The following is a 24,468-nucleotide window of genomic DNA, read 5'->3' as shown; positions in this document are numbered from 1 at the left end:
TTGGGTCCGTTACTTAGTCTCTGTGTCTGTCTTCTCATCTGTGGGGTGGGAACAACTGCTATATCCTAGGGTCCTCCGAAGGCTGAAAGAAACAAGCACACTGCACACACTGACAGAGAAGGCACTTCCTGTGGGCATATCTACGCGAGGATGTCCCTCGTGGTCCTGATCTCTATCTCTCTTCCCTAGTGTGCTGGCAGCCGCCATCTGGGCTCTTCTCCCACACACGTGGAGTGGCGTCCTTTTCGCCAGGCTCTTATCTCCGTGAGACGCACAGGCTGAGTCTCTCGTCCTCATCATCAGATAGAGGATAGCCGTGACTTCATTCCCACTTCAGCCTTCCCACAAAATAAATAAAAATAAATAAATAAATCCGGTAAGACAGAATGCTAACACACTTCAAAGCTCCCGTCATATAATTCAAGAGGAGTTTAGAAGCTCGCTTTATTTATCTTAAATTATTCATAGCATAAATCTTTAAAATATTTAAACTCCTTTACCGTCAAAGGAAAACGCTGATGGAGTGTTTTCTGTGGAGAGAAGAAAGAGGCACTAGCGATGCCGGGGCTAGAGCGGCATATGGCGGAACAGCAGGGCAGGCTTCAAAGGGACGTTCCTTCATGCTCCACTTTCTGGACCAAGGAATGCTTTCCTTCGGGGAGTCAAGGTTTTGCCAAGTGGGATTAATTTTTTCAAATGTTGCTCCCAAGGAGGAGCCTTTAACAAAACATGCGAAGACGTGAAGAAGTGGAAACGTCCTTCCTTCCCCCCGTTAATGAAACCGCTCATTAGCGGAGCACCAGGGGGCTACTAGCGAGACAGTCGTGCAGCTGGCACTCATTCTGAGAAGGATGATTCATTGCCATGGTTACTGATGCTGGAAATATTACCTCCTGCAATCAGCACGCACACAGATCCTTTGAGGGAGTGTAAAAATTAGAGCAATTCTCCAATTTTTGTAAACAATTCGTGAAAATTGTCAGCTGCCCCCCAGGCTGAGCTTACACAATGCAACCTTCAGGGCATAAAAGCAGAGGGGAGCAGTGACTGGACCCAGTGGATTTTTCAGCGGCAAGACAGAAACACAGGGAGTGAGCTCTAGGTTCCACCCGCCCCTCCCCCACCGTGTGTGTGTGTGTGTGTGTGTGTGTGTGTGTGTGTGTGTGTGTGTGTATGTGTAAAGAACCTGGTAGAGTGACATCTGCCTGCCTGATTAGTGTCTTTATGAGCGAATTCTGGTTTGCCAAATGCACAGTCAGTGCACATACAGCTTTGTAAAGTCTTGGAAAATGACTGCAGGCCGCGGTGAAGTGCCGGCTGAAGTCCAACGTGGTTCCTTAGAAACAAGGCAGGGTAAAGAACTTCAGGAGAGAATCCGAAGGTGCCTCAGGGTTGGAGGGCTTGCCTCTTCATGGATTTGATTCCCAGTACACACAGAACACAGTAAAAATGACGGGATCCCTATGACCTCAGAAAAAGTAAACAGGTTTTTAAAAGAGACAACAGGGAAGAAGGAAGGAGGACGGGAAGGGGAGGTGTGGGGGACTGGGAGGAATGGGGGTGGTGGGATGGGATGGGATGGGAAGGAAGAGTAGAAAACTAGTCTTAAGGAAAAGAGGCATATTAAGTGCATGCATATTTTAGTCTCAGTTTCTCTGAATTGTGTCTTAAGTTTGGGAACAGGAAGATAGACAATCCATCTCTGAGAAATCTTTGACTGTGAGTGAATTGCTCCTGTATACCTTTGGCTTTATTGCAGGAATGCCAGCACCTTAAGGCACTCCTTGCTATAGAGGAACCTGCCTGACTCCATTTTGAAGGCAGGAGCCTTTATACTGAATTGTTAAAAAATAAGTTTCTATTTACTGAATTGTTCTCTGTTTCCTGAAGCCTGACCTTCTCCAACCTATGTCCTTGACTTGTTTTTGAGAATACCCTAACCTTCCCTGAACCCTTCCTAATCACATGGTGACCACATGATAATTTTTTAAATATTTTTTTCTATATTTCCTTATTGCTCCCTTGTCTCTGTTTTATAAAACTATTCGTGATTTTATTTCTTAAAATGGGCCCAGGATTCACTACTGCCCTCCCACTTAGGAGGCAGTCTCTGGCCAGTTCTTCGGTGTACCCCAATAAAAAAAATCAAGCTTGCTTCAAATTTGGCTCAAACTGTGGTAATGGTCTTATTCTCACTGTTGGGATTAGCATTTTCTGGAGCTCCAGGAAGATTCAGACCACCTATCCAAATCCTAAACCCAGACTTTCCCTCTAGAACTTGGGGTTGAGGGGACCTGGGGGAGCTGCCTTAGGAGGCATGTACCTTGAGAGGTTCCAAGGCTCAGAGACTGCCTTTGGTGTGCTGGGAAAAGCAGCAAGCATCTTCGTGGGCCTCCTGGTGAGTTATAGTGGGCTTCCATTTTGTGGGATCCCTAGATGGGATGTGGATGGGGTGTTCCTGTCCAGGACAAAAAGTGGAACGCCGTACTGCCCACCTGAGATTATTGGTGTGTTTTTATGTCCTGTTTGTCTGGTACATCTTGTCTTTGAATTATTTTGTTTCTGTTCTCTTTCTGTCTTTTATACTTTCTGTGTTAACTGGTTTATTTTGGACTTGGGGAAACCGAACTGATCAACAGTAAAGGTAACAAGGCTAGAGAGTCTAACCACCCTCTAACCTGTGTTCTGAAGAATTCTGATAAACTTGATCTCCCTAGAGTTAAGGAGGATTATGATTATCCTATTACCAAGTGTCACCTCTGAACATTCTGTGAAACTGAGTGGCCCACATTCAGGGGTGGCTGGCACCCTGGGGGACTTAGATTCTCAGATATCCTGGGCAATGTTAATGCCACCCTCAGTGAGCCCAGACACCCAGATCAGATTGGATACCTCTTGCCTTGGGCTAAAGCAGCTTCCATCCTGACCCCTTGAATGATGGCCTGTGCAGTCTGCAAGAGGCAAGGTGGCCAAACCCTGGCTGTTGGCAGATGGAACCTTCGAGGGCCTGTAGCAGAAACCAAAAGACCCCCCTCCCACACTGCCTACCTAAGTTCTGCCCTATCAAAAGGCCAAGGCAGTTTCTTTACTCATTAACCAATGAAAACAACACAAACAGAAGGACCTCCTACACCCTAGATGATTTATTATTGACTACTAAAGATGAGGAGGATTGTTTGAGAGCCACCAGGGACTTTTGGAAACTCTAACCCAGTTAGGCTATAGAGTTTCTAAAAAAAAGAAAGAAAGAAAGAAAGAAAGGCCAAATTTGTTCACCCCAGGTTAATGACTTGGGATATGGTCTGAGAGAAGGGAAAAGACTGTTGTCCCGGGCCTGCATGGCAGCCCATAGTGCAAATCCCAACTCCAACCACCCAGAAACAAGTTAGGGAGTGTCTGGGAGCTGTTGGATATAGCCATCTTTGAATACCTGGGTTTGCTGAAATTCTCGAACCCCCGTACTCTGCTATAACGTCCCATTGGAATGAACTGAGGACCATGAACAGCACCGTTAAGAACTTAAAAGAGGCCCTGGTACAGGTCCATGCATTAACTCTCCCTGTTATTTCCAAGCCCTTTCATCTTTACATCCATGAAAGAAAGAGCATTACCAAGGGAGTCCTGACTCAGACCCTGGGTCCCTGGAAAAGGTTGATAGTTTCCATCTTAAAGAGATTGGATCCTGTAGCCTTTGGCTGTCCCCCCTTTTTTTAATTTAATTCAATGTTATTTTTTTTAATAAAAATTTCTGCCTCCTCCCCGCCTCCCTTTTCCCTCCCCCTTCCCCCACTCCCCACTACCCTCCCCTCCCTCACCAGTCCAAAGAGCAGTCAGGGTTCCCTGCCCTTGTGGGCAGTCCAAGGTCCTCCCCGCTCCATCCAGGTCTAGGAAGGTGAGCATCCAAACAGGCTAGGCTCCCACAAAGCCAGTACATGCAGTAGGATCAAAACCCAGTGCCATTGTCCTTGGCTTCTCAGCAGCCCACATTGTCCGCCACGTTCAGAGAGTCCGGTTTTATCCCATGCTTTTTCAGTCCCAGTCCAGCTTGCCTTGGTGAGCTCCCAATAGATCAGCCCCACTGTCTCAGTGGGTGGGTGACCCCATCGCGGTCTTGACTTCCTTGCTCATGTTCTCCCTCCTTCTGTTCCTCATTTGGACCTTGGGAGCTCAGCCCATTGCTCCAATGTGGGTCTCTGTCTCTATCTCCATTCACCGACCCCCTTTTTAATGAGCCATCACAGCCACTGCGATTCTTTTTTTTTAATTTATTTATTTATCAAAGATTGCTGCCTCTTCCCCACCGCCGCCTCCCATTTCCCTCCCCCTCCCCCAGTCAAGTCCCCCTCCCTCATCAGCCCAAAGAGCAATCAGGGTTCTCTGCCCTGTGGGAAGTCCAAGGACCACCCACCTCCATCCAGGTCTAGTAAGGTGAGCATCCAAACTGCCTAGGCTCCCACAAAGCCAGTACGTGCAGTAAAATGGATGGAAATAGAAAACACTATCCTGAGTGAGGTAAGCCAGACCCAAAATGAGGAACATGGGATGTACTCACTCATATTTGGTTTCTAGCCATAAATAAAGGACATTGAGCCTATAATTCGTGATCCTAGAGAAGCTAAATAAGAAGGAGAACCCAAAGAAAAACATAGAGGGATCTTCCTGAATATTAGCCGCTGCGATTCTTATAAAAGAAGCTGACAAGGTCACGTTGGGACAGATTCTAACTATAACAGCTTCACACACTGTGGAAGCCCTGCTGAGAGATAGATGCCATCAAATGCCCATCTGGCACAGTACAAAACCCTTCTTTTAGGTTAGGACAGACTGACTTTTGATAAATCTTTGGCCATTAATCCCACCATCTTGCTACTGGATGATGACCCTGAGGAGCCCTTCAAGGGCTCTCCAGAGATGCTGGACGTCAACCTAACCTGACAGACATTCCTTTCACTACCAGAGATGCAGATCTCTATATGGGTGGCAGCAGCTTTATTCAAGAAGGAACCAGGTCTGCAGGGTGGCAGTGGTTGTAGGCCAGAAGGAGGTCATTTGGGCACAAGCCTTGTCGAGGAGCACATCTGCCCAGAGGGCAGAAATAATTGCTCTGACACCGGCTTTAAGATGGACTGAGGAAAAGAAGGTGAACATCTACACAGACAGCCAATATGCGTTCGCCATGGCTCATGTTCACGGACAGATATATAAACAGAGGGGCTTACTCACCTCAGAGGGAAAGACTATTAAAAATCAGTATGAAATTGTCCAGTTCACGGAGGCCACCTAACTATTACCTGAACGGGTCATTATTCATTAGCCAGGACCCCAAAAAGACAAAAGCCCCCACACTCAAGATAACAACCAGGCAGATTGCCAAAGAGGTTGCTCTAGGGGAACCCAAACCCCAGATGGTTCTGGAACTATTCGCTACCCCAGAGCCCCAACTCTGCCTCAGTGAAGATGTTCCAGAGTACGATGCCACAGAGATCAAGTCATCTTGTGACTTGGAGGCTCAGCAGAGCTGCAATGCATGGTGCATCTTGCCTGATAGAAGAAGTTAGCAAAGCTGACTAACTGCCTTGTGTCACGCCATGCGCTTGTCAACTGAAGATCTCAGAACTCATTTCTCATGTCTGGCCACCTGGACACCCAGAAAAACTCCAGAGCATTTCCTGTGCCCAGGTAAAGGTGAAGAATGATATACTTCATCCAGGTCAATGGAGTCAGGCACAGAACCCTGTGAACTTTGGGAAATAAAGTTTACTAAACTCAAGCCCGACTGGATGGCTACAAATATCGGCTGGTCTTGTCAATACTGTCACAGGTTGAGTAGAGGCCTTTCCATCCTGAATGGGAATGACCCAAGTGGTAGCTAAGAAACTAATAAAGGAAATTATGCCCAGATTTGGCCTCCCCATATCTCTGGGATCCAACAATGCTCAGGCCTTCATGGCCAGGTTATCTCAAGCACACTCTAAGGCTCTTAACATAAATTGGAAAATTCGTTGTGTGTGTCATCCTCAGAGTTCAGGAAAGGTAGAGAGGATGAATAGAACTTTAGAGATTTGAACTAGATACACTCTTGAGACTGGTGCTAATGGGGTTGACCTCTTGTCTTGCACCATTCTCAGAGTCTGATGTACCCCTATCAAGAAAAATTCAACCTATATAAAATAGTCTCTGGGCGACCACCTCCCACGATCTCTCTGGTACATGCTAGACTGTTATCAGATTGCCCCACTCCAATATCTGGGTCCTTCTAAGGATTGCAACTAACTTTGGGTAAGATTCTCCCTAAGGTCCAGGCTGCTTGGCCTGTTGGGTACCACCCACCTGATCTCCCATTCCAGCCTGGAGATGCTGTATTAGTCTGCTGCTTCAAAACTGACTGGCTTGAACCTAGATGGAAAGGACCTTATGTTGTGTTTCTCCGGACTCCTACTGCTGTTAAAGTCACTGGTATTTTCTGTCTGGTTCATCACTGACATCTCAAGAAGGCAACTAAGGAACCCAAACAAGAGGAGCCCAGTCCCCAGAGGTGGAAAGTGATTGAAAAATGACCATTAAAAATCAAACCATCTGAGGTTTGACTGTCTAATGTAACTTTGTTCTTGCTGTTAGAATTTGCATCATGATTGTCCTACGGGTAACAGTATTGTTTTCAGCCTATGGAAACAGAACCTAAACGCATCTTGACATGGGAAATAAGAGGCACCCCTATCATAGGAAACACCCTGATATTGTCTTTCCATGCAAAAGATCACTTTTATCCACCAGGGCCCATAGTTTGGACAAATAATCTTTAGCCAGGAGAATGGAGGATACTTGGGATGGACTAATCTAAATGTCCAATCTCCACATAATAACACAGACTTCAGCAAAACCAAATATTCTTTAAAGGGTTCTGATAATGGAAATCACAGGTGTTCTAAGATAAGAAGGGGGGGAAGACTCATTAATCACTTCAATTGAATTTAACATGCCCAGAGTAACCCTGTCTGTAACAATAATGTGGAATATAATGCCTGGGTCCATCTAGCACTAAAAAGCCAACAAGAAATTTGTATGTAATTGGAGTTTCTTATGAAAATTATACAAGATAAGAGGGGACAAAATGGAACAATGCCCCACTAATATTTTAAAAGCTGCAGCTGATAAGCTGTGGCTGATGTTCCTGTTGATAATATCTTTTTCCTCCACTGTCTCTGTTTTGATTGCACAAATGCCCTTCTTATTGTGATTCCACTTCTTATCACGCCCTCCCCTTTGGTAAACCATTACTCTTAGGATGGACATGTTTCTGTGAAAATAATACTTATTCTGCACTCCCAGCAGGATGTAAGGGCTTGTGCGGCATAGGATGTGTTACACCCATTTTACTCAGCCAATCTTTACAATCTCTTAGTAGAATTACAAGAGCTCTCCTGAGACGTCCTTAAAATCTGTTAAATTCCACTATAGTTGCTGCTACCACAGCCTTTCTGCTACTAATATCACAGCAAAAAATATTAGCTGTAATTAATCAAGAAACGGGAGAACCGAGAGCAACTGTTCTTCAGAATAGAGCTACCGTAGATTATCTGTTACTTAAACATAATCTTGGTTGTCAGCAATTTACTGGAAGGTGCTGTTTTAGTATCTCTTGATTTCTCTCATATTATTGACAACCAAACTGATGATCTACGTAAAGAAACAGACAAAGTATCTCAAATAAATTTAGACTGGCCAGTATGGCTAAAATGTTCCCCCCCTTACTGGCCCTTCAATATTATTTCTACTAATTACCATAATTGGGCCCGCCCTGTGCCTGCCAATATGTCCCTAACTTGATCACCCACCAGATAATTCCAGAATCATCACTGCTCAATGATATTATTAAGACATCTCCCTATCAAAGATTTGACAGGGAAACATAAGTCAAGGGGTGGGGGGGATGAGGAACTTGCCCGGCTCCATTTTGAAGGCAGGGGCCGTTAGGCTGTTGTGTTGAAATTAAGTTATTGTTTACTGAGTTGTTCTTTGTTTCCTGGAACCTGACTTTCCCTAACCCATGCCCTTGACTTGTTTTTGAGACTACCCTAACCCTCCCTGCCCCTCCCTGAGCCTTCCTAATCACATGGTGATCACATGATTTTCTTTTAGGTTGTTTTTTTTTTTTTCCTGTATTCCCTTTTCTGTATTGCCCCCACTGTCCCTCTTCTGTAAAACTATTTGGGCTTTTACTATAAAAAAGGGGCCCAAGAAATGGATTCACTGCTGCTCTCTTTAACCTGAGTTAGGAGGCAGTCTCTGGACAGCTCTTGGGTGCTTCAAGTTTGGCTCAAATCGTGGTAGTGGTCTTATTCTCGCCGTTGGGGCTAACAGTATTTCATAAAGTCTTATCCAAACTGAAAAGATCCTTCCATTCAGAACCCTCTTGTTTTTAAGTCACCCTCCTTTGAACACACTCTAGAGTGAAGCCCCTGCAGCAAAATCGCCCATAAACATCAATCACTGTGCTGGCTAGTTTATGTCAACTTGACACAAACTAAAGTCATCTGAGAGGAGGGAGTCTCAACTGAGTAAATATCTCCATAATATCCAGCTGTAGGGTGTTTTCTTAATTAGTGATTGATGGGGGAAGGCCCAGCCCATTGTGGGTGGTGCTATCCCTGGGCTGGTGGGCCTGGGTTTTATTAAAAAAAAAAAAGCAGAATGAGCAATCCAGTAAGCAGTACTCCTCCATGACTTATGGAGGTTCCTGCCCTGTTTGAGTTTCTGTCCTGAATTCCTTTAAAAATGAGCAGTGATATGTAAGTGTAAATCAAACAAAACTTTTCCTCTATAATTGTATTTTTGTCATGGCTTTTGCAGCAATAGAAACCCCAACTAACACAATCACTAAGTCAGTCAGTGGTCCAAACAAGAGCACAGCAGAGGATAGCTCCTCTAATTAGAACAAGTGTTTTCGTGCCTTGCACAAGTTCATAAGACCAAAGAGAATGCTTTAGATCTCACACTTACCACCATTATCATTATCATCACCACCATCAACATCATCATCATTACCACCATCAACAACATCATCATCACCATCAACATCATCATCAATACCATCAACATCATCATCATCACCACCATCAACATCATCATCATCATCATCATCAACATCATCACCATCACCACCATCAACATCATCATCACCACCATCAACATCATCATCAATACCATCAACATCATCATCATCACCATCAACATCATCATCAATACCATCAACATCATCATCATCACCATCACCATCATCATCATCATCACCATCAACATCATCATCAATACCATCAACATCATCATCATCACCATCAACATCATCATCATCACCACCATCAACATCATCACCATCACCACCATCAACAGCATCATCATCACCACCATCAACATCATTATCATCAATACCATCAACAGCATCATCAATACCATCAACATCATCATCAATACCATCAACAGCATCATCATCACCACCATCAACATCATCAACATCATCACCATCACCACTATCAACAGCATCATCATCACCACCATCAACAGCATCATCATCACCACCATCAACATCATTATCATCACCATCATCAACATCATCATTATCATCACCACCATCAACATCATCATCATCAACATCATCATCACCATCAACATCATCATCAATACCATCAACAGCATCATCATCATCACCATCAACAGCATCATCATCACCACCATCAACATCATCACCACCATCAACATCATCATCATCACCACCATCAACATCATTATCATCAATACCATCAACATCATCATCATTACCACAGTCAACATCATCACTATTATCCTCACCATAATCATCATTCTATAACCTAGGCTCCCTTGGAACCCATTATATCACCTACAATGACCTCAAACTTGCAGCAATCCTTCCTCCTCAGAGTCCTGATCCTAAAATAACAGTTGTGAGGTAACACATCTGACTAATAATACTAATCACATATTATTTGAAGAATAGCAGTTTACCAGTACTTTATTAGCTATCAGGATGAGGTCAAACAGAGCCAATCTGATAGATATGTACATCTTCACATCCACATTCATATAACACCACCATAAAGACATATTCTCCATTGAGCAAGGATTTGTTTATAGTTGTCATGGGAGCCTAAGTATATAGGAAAATGCTAGTATATGTTCTAATACCTAGTTTACACATGTGTGTGTGCACGCATAACACGCACACATACACACATATGTGCGCACACACTTGAATCAATATCAGACTCTTTTCTTTGAGTACAAATTGTTGCTGATTAATCTTTGATTCTCCCTTTTTGGAGTACACAGTCACTAGTGCCTGGTCATACTTCTTAATGGCACATAGAGAGTGTGTGCCATATGCTTGTTCTTGGCTCTTCAACTTGACTCCTGCTTAGAGACTCATGGTCTGCCTAATGCGGGGGATGGGTGTCACTTTCTGTTTCTGCCCCAGGACTTGAGTGTCCAAGACCAGACTGGAGCCAGCCTTTGATACTCCTTTACTTTATATGTTTTGAACTTTAGTACCCGAGAATGACAACACTCCTCTGAGCTCTTCTGAACGTGACCCCTCTGGGCCTCTTTGAACATGATACTTGACCTCGAACTTTTCCTTAGTGCCAATGGTTGACACTGGAGCCCAAATGGTCTCTGATTTGCTGAGGTCCAATCTACAGCTCTTTGTATGCTGGTGGGAAGAAATACTTGTTCAGTCACGGCCACACAGGTTTTTTACAAGTTACATCCTTGTTTATTTTGTGTGGGGGGAAAGCACGTGCATCTCATGACACACCTGTGGAGGTCAGAGGGCAGCTTTTTGGGATTCGGTTCTCTCCTTCCACCGCGTGAGTCCCAGGGATTGAACTCAGGCCATCTGGTTTGGCACCAAGCCCATTTACCCACCAACCCCCTGTATTTGGAATTTTGAATGTGGTTCTTTTCCTGAACAGTCTGATCCTCTCTTGATGCCAGGCGGTGGCAGCAGCAGCAGCAGCAGCAGCAGCCACAGCTCCCAGCCAGAGCCACGTTCACAAGCACACAGCTGCTGTTTAGAATCCGCTGTGTGGCTGAGATAGGTAGGGCGCTCCACAGGTTTTGAAAACTCAATGCAATTTTGACTTGGGATACTTCTATCCTAGAGTGGGTTTGCAGGATGTAGCCTTCACTGTAAGTCAAAGAGTTTGCCTCAGAACGTACTCAGTTGCATGTCTGAACATGGCAGTAGAGCCAGGGACAGGCTACATAATATGTTCTTTTAGTAGCCCCAAAGTAGACTTCATCTGAAGTGATAGGCACAGCAGCGCTCATGTGTCCTGCTTTTCTTTCTTCTGAAGAATTCCATACCCTTCTGAGAACATGCCTTAGCCAACGTTGTGTCTTCTCAGACACCAGAGGAATCCTGGGGAACTGCATAAGATCCAGGCATATAGAGGAGCTCATTTCTCCTAGAGCCTGGCTTTGGAAGGGTGGGGGGGACTTTGCAGACTCTCATTGCTCCCCTGCATGTGACATCCCCATGTTCAGTGGAGACCCTGAGGACAGAGACTGTCCAGACTGGCTCCTCTTCTTTGGTAGGGACTGTGATAGAGGGAGTAGACGCCTTTGCTCGTCACGCATGCCTAGTGGACTGTGAGCTCCCCTCTGCTGCTAACTCCTTTCTGGGTCGTGGGAAAGCTGTGTCTCTTCTCTGAACTTTGGTCCCTGGCAGAGGAAATCACCTACCCAGCATTAAGAGGAGGAGGTGGGTCACTGAGATAGACACTGAAAGTTTCAAACAGCCTGCCTTCCCAGGACACCCTGGTCAGCCACCTAGAGGTGAGGAGCCCTGCCACATAGTCCCACCACACAACTTCCCCATCCGTGTGGACCACACCCTCTAGGTCTGTGAGCCCCAGTGTTCGTCCTCTCTCAAGCTACTGGTTGGGGAATTCAGTTGCAATGATGAGGTAAGTACCTGACACGGGGTGATGATGGGAAATGAATATTTCACTCGATGTTTCATGAGGAGTCTATACGGAGGACTCCCAGCACCCAACACTCAGAAGAAGCTGTGAATTTCCTCACTAGACACCTTAGTTCTTCCAGGGTTTTCCTCACCATGATCAACCTCATGTCTTCTGCTTCCCTTGCAGTAGAAAATGTAAAGATCTCACCAGATGCACCCCCCAGAAATCAAGTCCCTGCCCTCAGCTTTGTGCCCGGCACAGACATGGACTGAAAATGCAGTCAGCTTGGACCTAAAGCTTTTCAGTTTGTTCTGACTACGTCTCTCTGGTACTTTCCTCAGAGATAAAGAAAAACAGAGAGATAAACGAAACAAGATAGTCCCCCAAGTAAAAAGGAAGAAGTCCCTCTTATTTCTAGATCTCCGGGGCCTCTGATTCTAAGGTCTTACTCGTTCAGTCCCCTCTATATGCTACTCCTGGCCTGTAAGAGATGGTTGGTGTTTCTATCCCATCATGCCTTGGGACGAGGTTAACAGGAACAATGGAAGTGTGTGGTCAGCAGCTCCCGGCTGCCATAGGAAGTGAGCCAGAGCACGTAGGCTGGGCAGTCCTCTGAGCAATCAAAAAAGTGCCCTGGCTTCCTCATGGAATAAAACCCTCCACCACAGACTCCATTCCCACCTAAAGTGTGCCTCCTTCTCCAGAACTGTGCCTGCCACCATGCTCCCCACTACGCTGGGTATGGACTTACCCTCTGAAACTGTAAGCATCTCCCAGTTAATACTTTCTTCTGTAAGTTGCCTTGGTCATGGTGTCTCTTGACAGCAACAGAAAAGTAACTGACACAATGCATGTTTCCATCCTCAGTGGGCTGTGGTTGGGACCCAGAACCTGACATAGCAGAGTGACAACCTCCTCTTGGTTGCTCTGGACCAGCTGAGGGTGAGCTTCCAGTCCCCACCGGATTGATGTCATTATGAGGGTTAGCCTCGTGTCTTCCTCAGAAGTTGGCTCCTCTTTCCTGCTGGGATCTCCAACCATCATTGTTTTTCTCAGGTAAGAGAGAACAAGCCAGTGCTCATCACCTGGGAGCCTTTTGCTAAGCCTCCAACTCCTATGGGAGGCTTGGGGATGCCTACAGACAATTTTGGCTTTTACAGTTGGGTGGAGGTGCTAATGGACAGAGGTCAAGGATGCTGGCTGAACTCCCACGGTGAACAGGACAGACCACCATGGCAGAGGATCCCCACTTTGAAATGATGACAGGACTGAGTTGAAACCCCTCAACTGAACCTAGTGGGTCTTTGGTTTTCATCTATGTCTTGAATGTATATGTTCATAGATAATATGTTTTTATTAAGTGGGTAAAGCTGTCAGAGGTATGCTGTAGGAAGTCTTACAGCCAGTGGTTACCCGCCCACTGGGGTGTGGCCTCTTATACTATATATGCCAATGTAGAGCATGCCTCTGGCCTCTTTTCTGGCTATGGGATTCGGCTTCTCATCTCCGTTCAAACAGAGGATTCTGATTTGTGAGTCTACCCCTAAATAAATAACCATCTATTTCTCAGTTTTGAGCTAGTGTGGGATTTCTTCTAAGCGTCCTTCTTCAGAGGCAGCTGTGTGAAGGGTGTCCCCAAGGACAAATTCTCTGGGGGAAAATACCAGTCATTATCAAGGAAGTAGGTTCTGAGATGATCGTCCATCTGTTTACTGGTTGTCTGCCTGTGGTGGTGGGGAAGGAACCCAGGGTCTTGGGGACATTAGGGAAGCACATTACACTGAGCTACATTCCTAGCCCTGGATTTTTTTTCTATCTTTTCCTTCCTTCCTCCCTCCTTTTCTCCCTCCCTCCCTCTCTGTCTTTCTCTCTTTTTTCTTTTCTTTTCTTTTTCTTTGACAGGATTTCTCTGTGTAGCTTCTACCTCCTCTCCTCAAGTCCTGGGATTACAGATGTGTCCCACCACGCTGGAAGGTTCCCTCGTCTTTTAAATCCTGCAATGTGATTTGGACAGTAAGGATAAACACCAGGCTGGGAGTGTAAAGCCACAGGCCTATTCCTGCAGACCCAATGACCTCCAGTCTCTGTCCACCAGCTGAGCCATCTGCCCATACCCAGTATACTTTGAAAATGCATGAGATGAAGTCATACTGAGAGTGACTAGAATTTGGAGAGCAAGCAAATCTATACATTAGAAAACAACTTAAGCAGGGTTTTAAAATTCATTTCGTTTTTAACTTCAGCGTTCAACAAGCCAGAAATCGGCAGTGGTAATAGCCATACATAGTGTTAGATCACTCAAGAAAAATTTCTAGTTGGCTCATTTTTTTTTCTTTAAACATCTTTTGCAAGAATCAATTTTACTCTGTCAAGTCATGAAATAATTGCGAGAGCAATTTGTGTATAAACAGAGTCTAGGTAGAAGAGTAGAGCATGGGTGAAAAGCACTTACGATACCTCCTGCATTGTAGGACATGGAGCTTTCTTAATAGTGAAAGAAAAAAAATGACATTTATAATGAAGTGAAGTTGTGATTAAAGAGGGAAAAGACGTCAACGGAACACAAAAGGTTCATCGGCACAAGACGCTTAAAAGTCCTATTCATTCAAAGCCATTGAGAGACTTAGATCCCAAAATACCACTAAAGGACTAGTCACTCCCCGCAATTCTTAGCTGAGCATGTGGGATACAATAAGTGCTGTTCGTCACTGTCAGCAGTGGGGGTAATTTGCATACGATTTACATACAATCTTTCAGCGGGCAGATTAAGGCATTCACAAGTCTAATCTTTTCTCTAACAGGGGATCCATGGACAAGTGGCTGGTTTTCACTGTGTCCCACTGACATCAGCTCTTGCCCCTGCCTCTAACCACTGGATATTAGGGTGCTCAGAGATTGTCCTTTGGAGCTGTGTATTACGATTCTGATCAGGAACAGGAGACTTGCCAGTATTTGATCTTGATCACCGCACTTGGCAGTGGTCAGAGAAGAGAGGGCTGGGTTTGGTTCTTCACTGGGAAATACCAATGTTAAGAAACTATAACGCACATTATTTATGAAAGAGAACCATGCCCCGCCGTGAATTAATGTCAGTGTAGAATTCTCTAATGGACACAATTGATTTGATGAGCTTATCTTACCCCGTATATTCTTGCTATAATCATCTACTTATGTACTCCTTGATTCATTTATTCTGCTTCCCACAAATGATTCTGGGAGGAACTCATGTACATCCAATATATTAGCTGCTGGGCGAGTCCTTTTAGGGTCAATCTCTTGTGCTTGTAGGGAGTAGAAGAGAGAGAGAGAGGGGAGAGAGAGAGAGAGAGAGAGAGAGAGAGAAAACGGCTGCCTCTTTAGATGACTGGCAGTGCACCTGCAAAGTTGTGTTTGTTTCAAGTAAGATCTCCAAAACAGCTGTGCTGACAGAGCCGCTAGCGGCATCGATACGGCTCCCTATTTCCATCGTGTTGGAATTCACTGGAAGACAAGAAATCACTCTAAGTTGGTTTTTTTCAGCTCTCGCTCACCATGTATTCATTATTCCCTTGAAACTTGTAGCCACTGACACACACACACACACACACACACACACACACACACACAGGTCCTTTTAACCTAGTTGCCAAACCAACTACCATCACATTGAGTTTCACACAATTCACAGCTGCGGAACAGCTAAGGAGGGGTTAAAGCGTTTCACAATTCAAAGGGGTTGATACATAGTATACTCTGTACTGGACTGTGGCAAAAGTCAGGGCACAGACTGGACGCATCTTGCTCACATTGGGGAGCCTCAAAATCAAGCACCAAGAAGGAATTGGCATGTGGTACATACGGAGGACTGGATTGGGGAAGACGTTTATGCTCCAGTACATACATTGCTGGCAGATGCATTGCTGGTAGATTCGTTGCTGGCATATACACTGTTAAAGGGCAGCATTACAACCACTCTGCGTTTATAGATCTTAAAGACTTTGATCTGTGATTCTACAACTGGGCCGCTCTCCGAACCCAAACAGGGCTGGGAAGCTGCTGTCGACTTGGCGGTTTGAAGGCAATTATGAACGTAAGGCAGACATAAGAAAGAGGAACCTGATTTGCAGCTCAGCTTTTGCCTTATTTGATTGCTGTTTAAATATTTGCCAGCCCGGACTTGACTAAGTCTGGGCTGCTGTGATTGGCTGAGACTTGGACATTTGTTACAAGAGTCTACTCCTAAACCAGGCTGTTGGTTAAGGCTCATACAAAGTAAGATTAGAGTATAAGTAAGGATCTAAATTCGGAAGCATCCTCAGGCCTAAACTCAGTGAGACTCAGCAATGTCATTTTAAAATATATGTAGCACACATACATGAACACATGTACTTACCTGTATGTTCAGATGACTCATTTTGGTTGTCAGCTGGACTACATCTAAAATCAATTCAAACCCACGCACCTGGCACACCTGTCGTTTGATGTGGGAAGACTCCTAACGCTGGTGTCAGCCCACATTAAAGGTCACAGAAGAAGGAAGCTCTTGCCTGCTTGCCCTCCCTCTCACTGTATTGTATCTACAGTGTTTCTGTAGTGCTGCTAAGGCATTTCTTGACTGGTATTAGAGCCTACTTCTCCTGGATCCCAACATATGCTGAAAACCAGCTGAGCCATCCAGCACTGTGCACTGAACAGCTACTTGATTCTCGGCCTATCGTTCGGGAGACAGCCATTGTAGGACCAACCAGACTATAACCCATAAGCCGTCTACTTAAACTCCCTTGAAATATGCTTTTTCTGTCCATTGCATCCTCTAGAGGAGCCTCGCTAACGCAATGCACAGATGGAAAGGATGCATGACTTCAGGACAGGGTATCCCTGGAATGCAGTAAAGACAGGGACATGGTGGCCGTGCCATTGACCTCTAGATGGGTATGTTAGGCACTGGACCTGTAAGATTCTCCTCAACTGAGCTTAGAAACAAGTATGAGAACCAACTACTCACGTTCTAGTCTTGAGCACGGGAGCCAGATACCTATTATATCCTTCTACAGACTTTTCAGTGTATGGAACTATTTAAAGTTTAAATGTGAAAACTTAAAGTGATACAAAAGGAAGCTTGAGGACTGATTTTTTTGTTGTCCTCTTGATTCTGTAAACCAACGGTTCTCAACCTTTATAAACACTCTTCCTGTTGTGGTGACACCCCCACCCCGCAACCGTAGAATTATTTCGTTGCTGCTTCATTACTGTTACCTTGCTACTATTATGAATTGTAATGTAAATATTCTCTATGCAGGATATCTGATATGAGACCCCCCCCCCAGAGGGGTCATGACCCACAAGTTGAGAGCAGCTGCATAAGAAGAATGTGGAGCAAGCTGCTGCTCTTGTAGAAAAATTGCTCTCCTAGCCACATAGGGAAGAGCCTGTCCTAGGAAACTGCAACCAAATCTCTCCTGAGATAGATGCTACAATCTACTGCACATTTTAGAACACATGCAAATAAATACCGGCTTTCAGAATATAAGCTAAAGTGTTGCTCTTCTTGTTACTGTAACACACAGCTGACTCCATCACTACACTCAGAGGTCCTGTTCCCAGATGCTGTTCTGTGGGATTATTGGACACTACTGACCTGTTTCTCCAGGTTCAGGGGTCCCTCCGACTCAAATACAGATTTGTAAAGAAGATGCTTGTCCTTACTGCAGAAAATGAACACCAAAAACAGAGGCTGGGAGGAGGGGGGATGGAGATCAGAAACCAAGGGACACCGCTGCTGTTATTAAGAATGTCCATGGGGAGCAACGTAAAATTAAAATAGAGAGAGGATTTGGGGCAGATCACGTGCCAGCCCCCACAGCCATCTCTTTCAAAGGTTGGCTCAGATGAATATGATTAACCCGAACACACCAAATCCGAGAAGGGTTTGGACTCTCGCTCTCCCATTAAGGCCCTAGCCACGCTAAGTGATCCTTCCAAGGGACTCTTTGGAGTCCATTCACCTGCGTGAGAAGCTGCAGGTGGTGTCTGCTCTGCTCCCCACAAGTTCAGGCTCTCCTGTTGAACCTTCCCTTCTAGTTAGGCTTTGGAGGGCAGTGGGTCTATTTCTACTAACGTTTCTGCTCTCTCCACTCACACCCCAGGGCTGGCTACTGAGTGCTTTTAAAGATAAAAATTAAAAGGCCTCCAAAATGGTGCTGATGGACTCAATCACGTGTCTGTACTATCTACGCTGAAGGCCCTCCAGCTGTATTTAAGCATCTCCTCCTCCTGTAGGTCTTCCTGGGGCCTTTTCAAACTGTGTGGCATCCTAAGTTCTCCCACACACACTAAGAACCCAGGCATCCCTTGTTCAGATGCTGGCAGCTTGCATTATTCCCTTGCCTTCTCCACATCTTCTTGGGGTTCTAGGAAAATGGTTAGTGTGTGACCTAGCACAGGACTGAGGGGTGGAACTTGTAAACAGGTCTTGCTCAGTCACTGAGGGAAATCCCAGCCCAGACTGACTCAAAGGCGATTATATGTCCCAAAAGCTGTCTCATAAGAACAATAAAAATCCCTGCTTTCCACTTTGATGTAGTATAGGTCTTTGCCTGATCCCTAAGACGAAATCTTATTTCTAACTGTTCTGTAGTCTCCCCTTATCCACAGATCCTTGAAACCACAAGTAGTAATGGACACTGTATAAAGTTTAATTTAAAATTTAAGAAGGGCATGTTGGACTAAGTCGGTAACAAGCCCAGCACCTCAGGAGGCTGAGGCAGGAGGATTGCCACTGTTAGAGGTCATCCTGGACTGCATAATAAGAACCTGTCTCAAGCCAAACTGTCAAATAAGTAGATAAAAAAAATAAAATTTAGGTGCAGTAAAGAATAAGCAAAAACTAGCAACATAAAAATAATTATTATAATATGTTATATTAAAGTTTAATGAAAGTGTTGAATTGTTTCTGGGACATACTGTTTGATATTTTCAGACCACAAACTGAAGCTTTGGAAAGCCACACTACCGGGGAGAAGGGACTGCTGTACTTGATCTTCAAAGGTTGAGTTAGCGTTGGCCAGGGACTGGGCAGTAGGCCTGACAGCTAAAGCCAATGCCAACAGGGACAAGGTCCGGAAGCATTATTGCCGCGGTGGGGCACCATGCTGAACTAGCCCTGGCCTCTTCTGCCCTGCAGAAAGCAGCGACTTCCCATCCAGCTAGTCAAGCAGCTCGCTCTACAGGGAAAATGGAAACCCCCTGGGACCAGGTCCTCAGCCTTCCTCTGCTGCTGCCCCCGCCTACCCACGCCCTCAATGACTGGGATATCATAAAAACTTCCCTTTCTCCTGCCAGCAGAGACCTCACTACCTCTGCCCTGGATCCTGCATCCTGCCCTTCCCTGGAGCTTGGCCTTGTCGGTCATCCCTCTTCCTTTAACTTGAGTCTTTCCTGCTCAAGAATGTATCTTTATCCTCAACATATAAAAGGAGGGGAGGAGAAGAGGAAGAAGGGGAAGGCTTCCCTTCTTCCAGAAAACCAGTCCCCTCCTCCCCAGCCTCCTATGCCCTCCAGAATGCTGCTCTGTGCAAATGCAGTCTCTGCTTGTTCTTTCTCGCCATCCGCTCAACTCCCCAGCCTGCTGCAATTAGGATTCAGCCCCTCCGTTTTGTCCAAATTTGCCAAGTGCAATAGCCTACTTTCAGCGCTGTCCTGTCTTTCACAGTTGGCCTGGCAGGCAGCCCCCTCCCGGATCTCACCGCTCCAGCTCAGTGGCTCTTCCTTTGCTTTCCTTCCCTCCAGCCTCTTTCAGATCACAAAGCCTGTTGACATGCTGGCAGAATCCACCCTTGGTTTCCCTAGAAACAACCAGTTTGTATGGGGCTGGTCCAGATCCACAGCAACAGACTGCAGCATCCCGGAAAGAAAGGAGGTTTGTATAGTAGTAAGCAGGGTGGAATTATCCAAAATCCAACCCACACAGCAGAACTGGCCAGCATCCGCCCAGGGAGAAAGCTTTTGAAGCAGAAACTGCCACCCAGCTGTTGACATAGAAAAGCTGTCTCTCTGGAGTTCGTGGGTCCGTATCCATCAACTCCACATGTAAGAGGTTTCCTGATTTTCTTAAGTAGCCATCTACCTGAAACCCCCTTAGTCTCACCCCGAGGCCCAGCTTCAAAAGAGCGTAGAGAGATGTTTCCACCTTTCCAACCCCTTCTGTTAGCTTGTGCCTCCATGCGATCAAATTTCTTGTCATACACAATGTACAGGAAGAAGTGTTCATTTGGGCTCATGATTTCAGAGGTTTCTTTTCAGTTCATCGTGGCAAAACAGCCCAGTTTGTGATTGCAGGGGAGTGTAGGGGACGCTGTTCACATTATGGAGAACTAAAAAGTAGAAAGCAAGGCAGGAAGTAGTCAGATAATATAACCCCCCAAGGACCCACCCCCGAGTGCCCTCTTCAATAGTCTCAGAATGTCCAAAGTAGGATTCACCACTTAGTAATCAGCCGTCTGAACAGAAGCCCGAAGAGGAGGCGCATTTCAAATGTGAACCCTAACACTTTGCCCCATGAAGGGTTGTAAACATCCATTGGCTGTACAGCCTCATGCGTGGCTTAGTTACGTTATCCCAGCAAGCCCAGCTTCAGGGAAGAAGGTTTATTACCTGAGGTAGAGTTCACCATGACCCGGAAGTCCTGGCAGCAGGAGTGCGAGAGAGCCAGTCACAGCGTGCCCACAGTCCAGCTGCAGAGAACCACATCTGGAATTCAGCAGCTCTTCTCCTTCGTGCAGAGATGAGGGCCCCGAGCTAGGGAATAGTGCTGCCCGCTGCCAGGGTGGGTCTTCCCCCTTCATTTAACCCAGTCCAGACAGTTCCTCCCCGTCGTGAGCAGAGCCTAGAGGTGTGTCTCCTGGGTGATTTCAGATCCCATTGGCCATCAAAAGTGACCATCGTATTTGTAGACAAAATTCAGAGACCAAGGCTCAAGAACTAAGTTTCAAATGCTAATGTCCCAAGGGCATGAGGAAGGAGGGTTTATATAAGTACCGGAAAGCACATGCGAGATCACCTTTTCTTTCTTTCTCTTTAAGAAAGGTTTAATTTTATTGTGTATTGTTTGTATGTTTTGCCTGCATGCAGGTCTATGCACCATGTGTGTGACTGGTGCCCTCGGAGGCCAAAAGAGGGCATGAGATCCTATAGAACTGGAATTATAAATGGCTGTGAGCCACCCTGTGTGTGCTGGGAAAGGAACCCAGGCCCTCCAGAAGAGCACCCAGTGCTCTTAGAGCCTGAGCTATCTCCCCAGCCCTGAGATCATTTACAGCAGGGAAGTTAGTCATTGGCCCAGACAGGCAGAAACTCTGAGAATGATGCTGGCTTTAGGAAGGTTGAGTGTGTGAGCAATGGGTTTTTCTGTCTAGACCCTCTTTTCCCTTCCCAGGCCTGCTCACCTGCTTTCCCTCCGCGTCCGACTCCCACTGCAAGACTAGGATAGCAGTTCCCAGTTATATTCTGATCAGCCCACAACACCAGCAAGCATAGGTCCCTTCCCCCAAATATTCCTTGCACAGAGGGATGTCTCCCTCTCAAGTGGGCTCGGTGGGTTGCTTCAGTGGAGATTCTCAATGCTGTAAGACATTGGTAAAAGATTCCGCCTCCTGTCGACAGGAAGCTTTACTCTTTAGAGGCAGAAGGTGAGAGCCTTGAAACACAGCAAAAAGTGTACGCAGCAAACGCACATCCAGCTGCAGTCATGGCTGTTCTACTCACCGCTGTGCACAGTGCTTGCGGTGGGCACTGCAGTCGGTCTGTGTCCATGGTCGTCACCACGTGGACTTTGCCACAGCCTTCTGAGGACTACGGCAGATCCATTCAGTTCCATTGCAGTCTTGTAATGAGTTGCCTGGTTGGTCACTTTTTATTTTTTAGAAAGTTAATTGTGAGGTGGCCTGTGGCTAGACACGTGACTTAGCAAGTGTCATTGCATGTTCTTTAGGTTGTGTCCCGTAATTTAGGAAGAACAAATACCAGACAGACGTTGTGGTTAACGCCTCTAATCCTAGTACTTGGGAGGCTGAGGCAGGATTGTGGTGAGTTAGAGACTACGCTATAGAGTGACATTCTGTCTCAAAACAAAGAAAATCCCCAAAGGAAGAACAGAATAGGAAGTCCCTAGGAAGAACGCAATGTGTCCTACCTATAAAGTTTAAGGAGGAAACAGGTTCATACAAATGGATGATAAAATATGGAAAACCACTTTGCAAACCTTTCGAATATTTGTTAACTGTTGAAATCAGGCTTAAAGAACCAAGCAGATCTCTTCTTTCCTTCTTCATGAAAGTTCTAAGGAGGGCAATGAGTTTTGAACTCAGCTGGATTCTTTGATGTTGAGCTTTTACAGTGGAGCACTCTGCTCTGTGCTTCTCAGACGTTTCAGAGTACCGGCCACACGCCAGCAGAGTGGTTCCGAGTGTGGTCCAGACCCCAGACGTCAGAGACTCGGTGAGGCTGCCACATCTCCATCGACAAACCAAGCCCTCTCCATCTCAGTGCTGGCTCAATGCTAGCTGCAGAGACCCCCTCCTTGGATGTCTCCAATACAGACACCTTAACCAGCCCAACCTCCCTGTCCTGGCTAGAAGCAGAAGAAGGATTTCAAGCATTGCCCTTCCCAGGCCTAAAGTCAGCTGTATTTCCCTTCCCAGCCTTGAAGGCAGCCCCAAGTGTTTCCTTCCTAGCCCTGCAGGAAGTCCCAGGTGTTCCCTTCTGAGCTTGCTGGCAGCCCAAGATGCTCCTTTCTTTCCCAACCCACAGGAAATATCAGATGCTCCTTCCCCAGCCCTGCAGGTAGTTCGAGATGTTTATTTCACTGTTTTGCTAGCCTCAGGGTACCCTGCATAAAATGGGATTAGGTAGCCCTCTAGCCCCTTGGTAGGCCATCTCTGTAGCTGTCCCGGTGAGTGCTGTGTAACCGTTTCTAGAGTCAGTTTCCGGGACACACCCTTGAGAAATCTCCAGTTAAAGCAGTAAATAGGAAGTGGAAAGAGGGCTCTACACCCCCCTTGGTTTGTCTGTTTTTACATCCAGACCAAATTTCCCCTCCCTCCTCTCCTCCCATTCCTTTCTCCCACCTCCACTCCCCACCCAATACTAGTCCACTTCTCTTCAGGAAAGGCAGGGTTCCCATGTCTCTCAACCAGATGGCTACATATCTAAGAGCACTTGTTGACCTGGAGGAGGACCTGGAGAACCCCAGTTTGTCTCCCATGGACCCATCTCTGGGCCCCAGCACCCACACCAGGTAGCTCGCCACTGTTTGTGATTCTAGTTCCAGGGGAATCTTATACCCACCTCTGGTCTCCTCGGGCACCTGCATACACATGGTGCATACACATGGTGCACACACATTCAATCGGGCACACACACACATACACATGAAAAAGAATAAATAAATCTTTTTCGAAAGCTGTAAATCTGAATTAGAAATAAAATTCTTTAAGGGTTCAGAGAGATTCCAGCCTCACAGGATAGCCAGGAAACAAGCATCACTGTAGAGCAGTTGGGCATGCAACCTATGAGAAAATGACATCTATTCTTATTTATATTATGACAAAAATAAAAATGGTGCTGCTGTCTATGGGTCTGATAAAGTTAAGCTTTTCTGTGTCCTTAAATGCTGCAGTCCAACCCTGGCGTTTGTATTAATTCTCTGACCAACTGGCTGCAGGTTTGGGGCTTCTCAGACCCTCTGTCCAGCCTTGAGAATTCCCCAGAATGACTGAGAGAGCTCTAAGGGAACTACATATGCTACTGCACTTCCTGTAAAGGACACATGTGTGATACAGCCAGATGAAGAGACGCATGGGGGGAGTCCCCCCTGGACACTCTCAGGGGGGATGGCACATAAGCCCGGGATGCTGGAACGCTCCCCAAGCTCAGGTGAGATTTTATGGAGATTTTGGTGAGCGGGCAAGGGGCATTACGTCACCTACCATGTGTTCGGTGGTATTTCACTTTCGGTTACTGTAACAAATACTGGAGATACATCAGCTTATGATGAGAAGGAGGTGAGATCTGGCTTATAGTTCTGTAGGCTTCAGGCCATGACTGGGTGACCCCACTGCTTTGGGGTCTGTGGGGTGGCAGCTCATGGTAGCAGAGCATGGCTGAGAAATCTACAGAGAGGCAAATAGGGGCACAGTCCCAATTTCCCCTCAAGGTCTGCCTCCCCGTGATCTCATCCCTTCCCATTATGCCCTCCTACCTGTTAAAGGCTCCACCACCTAGCTGTGGCATCATGGTTGAGGCCCATGCCTAACACAAGGGCCTTTGGGAGACACTGAACTCAATCCATACCTTCTTCCCTCCCCTGGAGTTTGGAGGTCAAGAGGTCAAGCTGATGATGTTTGGCCCAAGCCCCACCCTCTGATCCCACAGACAGCCTTTCCGGCCATAACCAGCTTTATCCTAAATCGCCACTTGTGAACTCAGTGTGACTTCAGGGCACACCAGAAGC

The sequence above is a fragment of the Microtus pennsylvanicus genome, chromosome 15 (genome assembly GCF_037038515.1).
Source record: "Microtus pennsylvanicus isolate mMicPen1 chromosome 15, mMicPen1.hap1, whole genome shotgun sequence".
In the NCBI taxonomy this organism is placed as follows: Eukaryota; Metazoa; Chordata; class Mammalia; order Rodentia; family Cricetidae; genus Microtus; species Microtus pennsylvanicus.
The sequence above is the reverse complement of the archived record's forward strand: the minus strand, read 5'-3'. Positions refer to the sequence as shown.